Genomic DNA, 8,643 nt, shown 5'->3' on the forward strand with positions numbered 1-8,643 from the left:
AATGAAGACGGGTTGGCTTGCCAAGATATGTCGGAAACCCGAAGGCGGCGAAAGAAAAGGTTGATTATCTCTCAACTTTTCCTGCCTCGACATCGGAAAGCCCCTTTTTCTTGCATCTCTCCCCAATTCTCCCTCACGGCAGCTGACCCCACCGCCATCCTCTTGCTCTCAAACCGAATCGAACGACTCCGGTTCCACTCGTGTTCCCACCGCCGGGCAGAGCCACCCCGCAGCCCGCCCGAGGGACGGGTAACGAAGTGTGCCTTGGGTGCTGCATCCCGGCGGCAAACCGCCTCGTTAAATTATTGCTGCAATTACACTGCTACCCCGGAGCCTTGGACCAGCCCGTGGCTGCTCACCAGGCAGTCAAGGCAAAAAAAAAAAAAAAAACAAACAAAAAAAAAAAACAAACCAAACTCGGTTGGTTTTTTTTTTTGTGTGTGTGTGTGTTTTTTTTTTTTTTTTTTTTTTTCTTTCTTTTTTTTTTTTTTTTTTCCTTTCTTTTAGGAGCTGATTTCAAAAATTATCTCGCCTCGCTTCCGTGCAGCACGGGAGGGACAGGACCGTTTGCGGGCACGCCGGGCAGACCCGACCCGGGCACGGCCGCGGCTCCGCTGCCTCGGTGCCGCCGGTGCCTCGGTGCCGCCGGTGGCCGGGACCCCGCTGTCATCCCGCGGGGACTAAAATAACTCAAAAGGAAACGCTGAACGACTCACACTAAAGCCCTTCACCCTCGGACTGGGCCTCGGGAGGGCGAGGGAACCAGGGAGTCCGGGCCGCGGGGGCAGGTGCTTTCCCGGGGCTCGGCTGCGCTGCGCATTCGCGCATCCTTCGCGGTCGAAACCAGGAGCACTTGCCTCACCCCCCGGCCTCTCCCTCTTCCTGGGGACAAGGGTGTCCTTTCTCCCAAAGGCCTCCGCAGGCCTCCCTGCCTGCCCGGGGACGCGCAGGGCTGCGCGGCCGCACTGCCGGGGGAGGCAGCGGCCCCTCCTCCCAGCGCAAGAAGGGAGAAGGCTGCAGGAAACCTGGGGCTTGCTGCAGTCCAGGTCATCTCCTGTTTTTTGAGAGGTTCCAACTCGGACTAAATGAGCGGATGTGCCTGCGAGATTTGTCCCAAAATAGAAGCGGCTTTAGTATTTTAGGATACAGCAGAAATCCTTATTTCTTCCGGAGAAAAACTTCATAATGAGCGCGAGCACTTCCCTTTTCAATATTTGTGCAACTTTATCTCGACCAGCAAGTTGCTTTGGTGACGCAAATCCGCCCTTGTGTATTGCAACTACAAAAATAAATGCAAGGAAATCAATTCCCTTCTAGCAATGAAAACATAAATATACAGCTGCGACTTTCCCCTTTAATCTTGCTTTCCGAGGGACTCGAGAAGGAGGCGAATGAACTGCGCGGCAGAAGCGATGCTGCTGCTTTTTTTTTTCGAGTGGAGTCTCGAAGGATTTTTTTTTCTTCTTCCTCGAGGCCGACAAAGGAGTTGGAAAAAAATTATTCGAGTTCTTAATAGGGGAAAATAGAAGGACTGAGCCCGAGGCTCTGCAGCTCCCCCGTCCCTACTCGAGGGCACGGGACCGGGAGCATCCCTGAAAGGGCCGGGCGCTGCCTGCCAGCGCCCCGAGGGGAAGGGCGGACAGCCCTTTCGGCCAAATGGTTGCCCCGTCCAGTTCCCCGGCGAACTGCGGGCAGGTCGGCCCCACGGATCCCGCCGTGATGCTGGCAGCCCGAGCCCCCGGCCGCCTCTCCCGAGCCCCGAACGGTGCCCGAGCCCGACGCAGCCTGTTCACCCCACTGGGGGCTCGGGGCCCCCCGTCATCGCAGGCAGCACTCGGCGGCCCAGCCGTGGGGGATGCGGAACCAGGTTTGCCCCTCCGAGTCGGCCCAGGATGTTGGCGGAGCGGCCTCCTTCTCCGTCGCCCGCGGCCTACCCCTTGCCTGTTGGATTTTAGGCTTCTGTATGTGCTCTGATTATTCCTATGTTTGTATATATAAAGGTATATGTGCGAGATACACAAAATTATAAAGCTAAGATACCGTTATATCTCTCTGAAAGAATACTTGTAAAAATAAATATTTAATCCTCACGGGAAGCTCTCCAGGAAGAAGGTTCGCTCGGGTGGCGTTAGCGGGACCTCTGCACCCCTGCCCCGGGCGTCCCGCGGAGCCGCCCCCCCCCGCCCCGCCCGCGCTCCGCAGCGCCGGGCACCCCGCAAAGCCCGTTCTCTGTCGCCACCTGCCGAGTCCCTGGGACGGGGCTTACCCACCCTCCCAAAATCTCCCATTTCCAAAAAACCCACTCCAGGGGCCGCGCGAGCAGCGGGCGACCATGTTTGGAGATCCCCTCCCGCCGCAGCCGCCCGGGGCTGGGGCTGCAGGGTGGGCAGGGGCGCAATGCGGGAGCCGGGGGGCTCCCGGCGGCTGCCGCCCGTTCTTCTCCGGCACCGCCGCGGGATGCCGGGAGTGCTGCAGCGGGGCCGCCCCCCTGACCGCGGGCCGGGCCGAGACCCCCGGCCGGGATCCGCCGCTGGAAGCGGCCGCGGCCGCTGCCGCGGGGCTGGAGGGGTTTCTCCCAGCTGAGCACAGCTCGTTATCTGAAAGGCTCAACAGCAGCGCAGGCAGGAACTGCCCAGAACCGCAAGCGAACCCAGAGACTGAGCTGGTCAAACTTTTGGCGTTTCCTTTCCATTGTTTCACGCGTTATTTAGTTGAATACCTGTGTCAGTAAGTCACGACTAATGTTATGTCATCTGCTGAGCAGCCGTGGAAGGCTCGGAAAGCAGGCGGGATCTGGGTTTCCGTGCAGTAGGGCAGGATTTCAAGCTGCCTGCGGGTGTATTTTAACTGCTGTTTGAATTCGAATCAGAGTGTACTTTTTGGACGGTAGCGCCTGATCCTCCTCACCTGCAGCTTTGTAACAAGGAGGGGTGTTGGGGTGCACACCCAGGAATCCTAGACGGGAATTGCGTCCACAGGTCATGCTAAAATTGCTCTGAAACAAGATTCCTCTGAAATGTCTACATTATAGTTGTCTGAAAACTCCGCGGGGTTTTCTGCATGTGAACAGTCCCGAGAACTGTCCATATGTTCCAGCAGAGTAGGTCCCATTGAACGGGTCCATATGTGAGAGAGGATCAAAGCCTAAAGGTCCGAGCTCCAGGGACAACACACCAGCCACTGAGCCGGAGACTTGTTCTCACACTTGCACGTTTGCATGCTGTGGCTTTCAGCTGCTGAAGCTGCTGTTTTCTGAGGAAACACATTAGAGCATGGGAAGCTGAGGGGTTTCACGTAGTACCCCAAAGGCTGTATAATCCCTCAAGTCCCTTCAGAGAGAGAGGGGACCTAGAAACACAGATTTATCTATACTCTTGAGTGCCTGGCTCAGAGATCTGGGATGTGGGAGGGCACTGTATCTTTCTGCAGCCATGCATAAGAAAAGGAAAAAGAAAAGGCAAAAGAAAGGAACGATCTTTTTTTTTTTTTTTTTTTTTTTTGTGTGTGTGTGTGTGTGTGTGTGTGTGTGTGAAAAGCTGCAGATTCATAAATCTTACAGAAGGGTCAGGGTAAGAAGTAAGAAATATAATCTGGAGAGAAGTGCCTCTTCACAGCCCCGAGGAAACAAGGCAGCATTCTGAGGACGAGCAGGATCAGAACGTCCCTTCCCTGGGGTTTCCTATCGGCTGGAGCAGGCAGGTTCTGCTCACTGTGCTGACTTTTGTGAATCCCATTTTTAGGCACCTGATGCTGTGCTGGGAGATGGGCACTATGATCCTGCAATGCTGTGATGGTTTAAGCTGCTTGAAGCTACAAGTGCCAGTCTGACATTCTCCCTGCATTCCAGCCTGCTTGTTCCTACCCCTGGGGATGTTAAATTAACTCTTTCAGTAAGAAAAGTTTTACACTGCCATAGTACCCCAAACTAGCTTCTTTATCATGCAACCAGCCGGGGGGGTTGCTGAGGGAAAAATGCACTCAGGGGACAGGCTGGCAGGACTGCTGTGATCATCTTCTAGTCTGCTCTAACTTCTCATCAGGTTACCCATTAATTTAAGCGCTGCTTCTTGTAACTGCTTTCTGCAATCTAAAATGGGTCCTTCACACATGGAGAGCCCCTGAGTTTGTTTTCTTTTCTATCAGCATCATATCATACATACCATCCAATCATCCTGATTTCATAGCTTACTCCACCTTCACGCTGCAGTCAGACCATAATCTGCTTGCAGGAGGACTTACCATGGGCTGGCCTCACCAACAGAGAGGTTTGCAGAGAGCTGGTGTGCAATTAACCCTCTGGTGGCTGATTAAAGGTGACAGGACGTGCAGAAGTGCTGACCCCCTGCTCTCATGGGCAACCGCCCAGCAGGGAAGCATTTGCTTGCACACACTGGATTGAGTTGGCACAGTGCACAGCAACTGAAAACAAGCACCACTGCGTAAAAGGAAGGTGATTTGACTCTCAATGAGAAAAGACCATCCACAAGTATTTCCTAAATCTGACAGGAGAGTGTAACTACACCTGTTCTCAGCTGGGACCCAAATGGGCAGCTCCTTAACTGAGGCCAACTACTGCTGTTGAGGACAGGCTCAGGCCACCTCAGCTCAAACTGGATATTTAGATGCAAGTACAGATGAAAACTAAATGGGTTTTTCTTAAATTCCCATAGTGGATCATCATCTCTATGATTTTACCAGAACAATCTCAGTCTATTTCCACAAAACCTGGCTGATGCCTTTGGCCCTTTGCTTCTCCAGCAGCAGTATATTAAAGTTACTGCACAGAAAAGCCGTTCAGTATTTAAGAAGGAAATACTAATAACTGCCTAATAAAAGTCTTAGTAAGAAACAGTTTCCTACTTCTTGCCAACAGCGGTCAAAAATGTGGGGAAGCTGGAAATAAAGATATCAGAATGCAGACGCATAAAAGGCAAAATCAACCCCATAAGGAAGTCAAGTATCTAGAAGAAAATTACTCTGTAAAACTCATCTGGATTTGAGAATAGTTCTTGTTTTTCTTCTACCCCTCCTTTCATGTTCAAAGTGGATTTAAATGCAGTAAATACATATCAGCCCAACTTTAAAACCAGCTCCTTCCTTGCTATTAGCATATATAAAACACCTGGAAAATAATGTCATCAAGGCCCTTACAAAAAGTCCCGTTTTAACCTTTTCTAGCCCAAGGGAGATGCTTCCTGGTGGATGCCAAATGAGAGTGCCAGCCAGAGGAGTTTTATGAGCCCATAAACAAGCGTGCCAGACTATAGAGCGTGTATATAGCACCCTCCAGAGCTGCTTCCCTTACTGGAACTGAATCTGCTCTAAGTAAAGTCCAGCCATCACTTGGACAGCTCACAGATTCCCTATATCAGGCTCCACCAGGTCTTGGAAGATCCAGGTCACCTCCCTGTGAGACACCCAGGAGGGTAGGCAGATCCTCTGGGAGCTGAGCAGGGTGGTGTAAGGTATCTCCTTCCAGCTGTGGGTCTGGGATGCTGCCTACAGCAATAGCTGCTCCTCCACGCCTTCAGCAAATGGAAACAAAAACAGAGGAGGCGCAGTCAACACAGCAATGCAGCACACAGGGGAAGTAATTTCCTACTGATACCTCTAACACATCATTTTGTATCTCAGTGCCTGGGATCTGGTTACCTTTATCTTAGCCAAATTACTGTAGCAGTCATAAAAGGTATTTTGCTTTTATTTCTTCTAAAAAATTTTATAATGAGATTTTGATTATCTGTCCTGTAGCAGTGAATTCCAAAGTCTCATTATCTCCCATGTCTGCCTTCACTGTCCTGTCCTTAATTTTTTTTCCTAGTTTCTCACTTCCTTGAGGCATCCATTCATCTCAGAATTGTGAAATGGAGAGAGAAAAGGCAAGGCTGACCAGTTTTTCCTTTCATTTGTCACAGTGTCTAACACAAATGTTTACTCTTGCCCCCCAGATGTATAAACTCCTTTCCAAGCCAAGACATTCTAATTTTCCCAGCTAGGCAATCCATTTCATTCTGGGGCCACGCTGAATGGTAATATGAATCCCAACACGTATCAGGTCTCAGCCTAACTTTGCAAGGAATAAAGACATAGGAGGCGGTCCCATTACTGCAATCTTTCCCAAAGCCTAACGAAGCAGCACCCTCTAGTGCAAGCTGACAATAAAATTCCTAATCACAACAACCATCCTGGGTCACATTCTGTCTGGGTGAATGGCCGCTGGAACTGCTGGGAGTGAGCTCAGCCACAAGGCTTTACTCTTCTGTCTGAAACTTCCTCAGATTTCCTCCCTAGGACCCAAGGATGCTTTGGGCACCCTTTGGATGTTGAACGTTCTCCAGGGCTCTGGCATACCCACATGGCAGCATTGCCTGCAGCCAGGAGGCAAGGATGGCTATCGTGCCAAGCTGCTTTCATTTCTGTGGGATACTGCTACCCACCAAAGTCTGGAAGTAGAGAAATATTCCTAGTGAGGAATCTGTCTCCCATCTTGGGTGTTTTGAGACATGTAAGAGGTGTCCTAGCTGATTTTAAAGGACCAGAGACCAAAGGGAAGTTGAAAAGGGGTCGGCTGATGCAGGGAAGGGGCTGAGCTGAGGGCTGGGCTGCAGGAAGCAGGGCTGGGTGTGGAGGAGGAACTGGGACTTTCACATGGAGAAAGGCACTGGTTTCTGGGAGCTCTGGGGACTAACCAGGTGTGAAAGCTGAGGCTGAGGGCAACATGGTGTTGTATTACTTCTAGTGCAATTTGCTTTCATTACTAGCAATTTCCATACGTTTCATCAGTTTTATTGTTGTTAGGAGGAAGGAGAACAAGAAAATGACACAATTTTGGCAGACCCTGAGCAGGGGGTGACCTGTGGGGTGAGCGAGGGGGAGTGGGGTCACTCCTGGATGCCATCGGCCACAATACAGAGCCAAGTTAACTGTGTCATGTCCCGCACAAAATCCCACTGCCCCAGCACATATCTGGGGGTTTTATGAAAACACAGACCTCCCCTCTCATGCTCTAAAAATAACACAGAGTAAATGGCTTCTTGAGATTTTGTAAAAATTAAAAGAAACTATACCTGCTTAACCAGAGGTGAGAATTTTGTCCAACATTTCAAGGCTATACTTTCCTTTCATTAGGAGCTAGAAGGAAGCTGCAGTGTTTAAGGCAGGGAAGGAGAGTAAATCCCTCAGTGTCAAAGCAAGGTGATGCTGAGGTTTGGGAACCACTGTGTGCCCGCACAAACACAGGGGTTGGCATTCACCCTGGGCACATGCAGTCCCTACAGAGCAAATACCAGAGCCAGAGCCCTGGGGAAAGAGGCGAGGCACCAGAGCTAATGACTTGTGTGGTGGTTTCACCCAGTTCTAATGTACCAGGCACACTGTGAGACCAGCTGTGGCTTCAGTGTTAAAGGGAAATGTAGGAACTGCTGCTTTTTCTCAAGACGTGAGAAATAATGTCCAGAGTGGTGATTTGGTTTTGGGGAGGGCTATTTTTAGGCTGACAACAAGGAGTTCCACAGGGTGAGGTTGGGTAAGGGGGTGGAGGTGGCCTGAAGCCATCTCAGCTCTCTCCAAATGTGAGGCTGCCCTGGGGATGAAGGAGGGATGGAGGGAAGAAGGGAAGCATGGGTGGAGGGAGGGAGGCTGGACCTTTTCTCTCACCCAGCCTGGGTGGGGGCCTGTGGGAAACAGGACAGCAGTGCTTCAACCCTGGGCCATAGCACTGGTCCAGTTTTCTGGAGGAGCTCTTCCCCTCATCACCATTCCCTACCACCTCTGGGGACTTCTGCACAGAGGCTGGATACAGTTCTGCTAGGCTGGGAAGGGGATATCTTACAGCAGACACAAAAACCCATCACACTGGAAGGAAGAAATGCTTCTCTACCTTCTCCATCTCCACACTGTATTTTACTATTCTTTCCAAATGAAGCAAACATTATTTCCCGTTAGGTGTTCCTGGTGCAAGAGTATTTCATTGAAAAATTGTTCTTTAATGCTAATGGGAATTATACTCCTAGAGTGATTTATATTAATAAGGCATGTGCAGTTCCTTAGTACATTCAGACCCAGATGGGAAATGGATTTTTTTCACCATTCCACACAGCATCTGATGAAGTGCTCCAAGCATACAATTTAACAAGCTATTCTCCTCTGGCCCTACAGATGAAAAATAGTCCGTTGTGTCAACTCCTCAGATGCCTATTTTTACACCTTCTGTTTGTTCTTAGTTTGACGTTGTTAATCACGGTCCCACCAAAGCCCCATTGTTCAGCTCTTCAAGAAGAATGTTGTTATATTGACTGTTTGTGCGTCAGCCCAGCTCTCTCTGGAGCTGCACTTGGATGAAATTAGATAATTTCCATTAGGAGAACAGGCATTATTAGTCCCCAATGCCAAATTGAAAAGAGAGCCAAGATTACTATTTCTGGCCGTGTTCACCTCAGGAAGGAACCTTCTCAGCTTTAATGGGATTTTGCTATTGTTGGTTGCCTTCTGTTTGACACTGGGCCAGCAGGGTTGAAAATTGTTTAGAAAGCTGCATGAAATATAATAGAGCCCAAGCCATTTGCTGCAGCACATTCCAGCATGATGTTTATTTTGAAAAAGAAAAAAAAAAAGAGAGGAAAAAAATTATTGTCCTTGGCAGTG

Source organism: Vidua chalybeata, chromosome 3 (assembly GCF_026979565.1).
Source record: "Vidua chalybeata isolate OUT-0048 chromosome 3, bVidCha1 merged haplotype, whole genome shotgun sequence".
Lineage (NCBI taxonomy): Eukaryota > Metazoa > Chordata > Aves > Passeriformes > Viduidae > Vidua > Vidua chalybeata.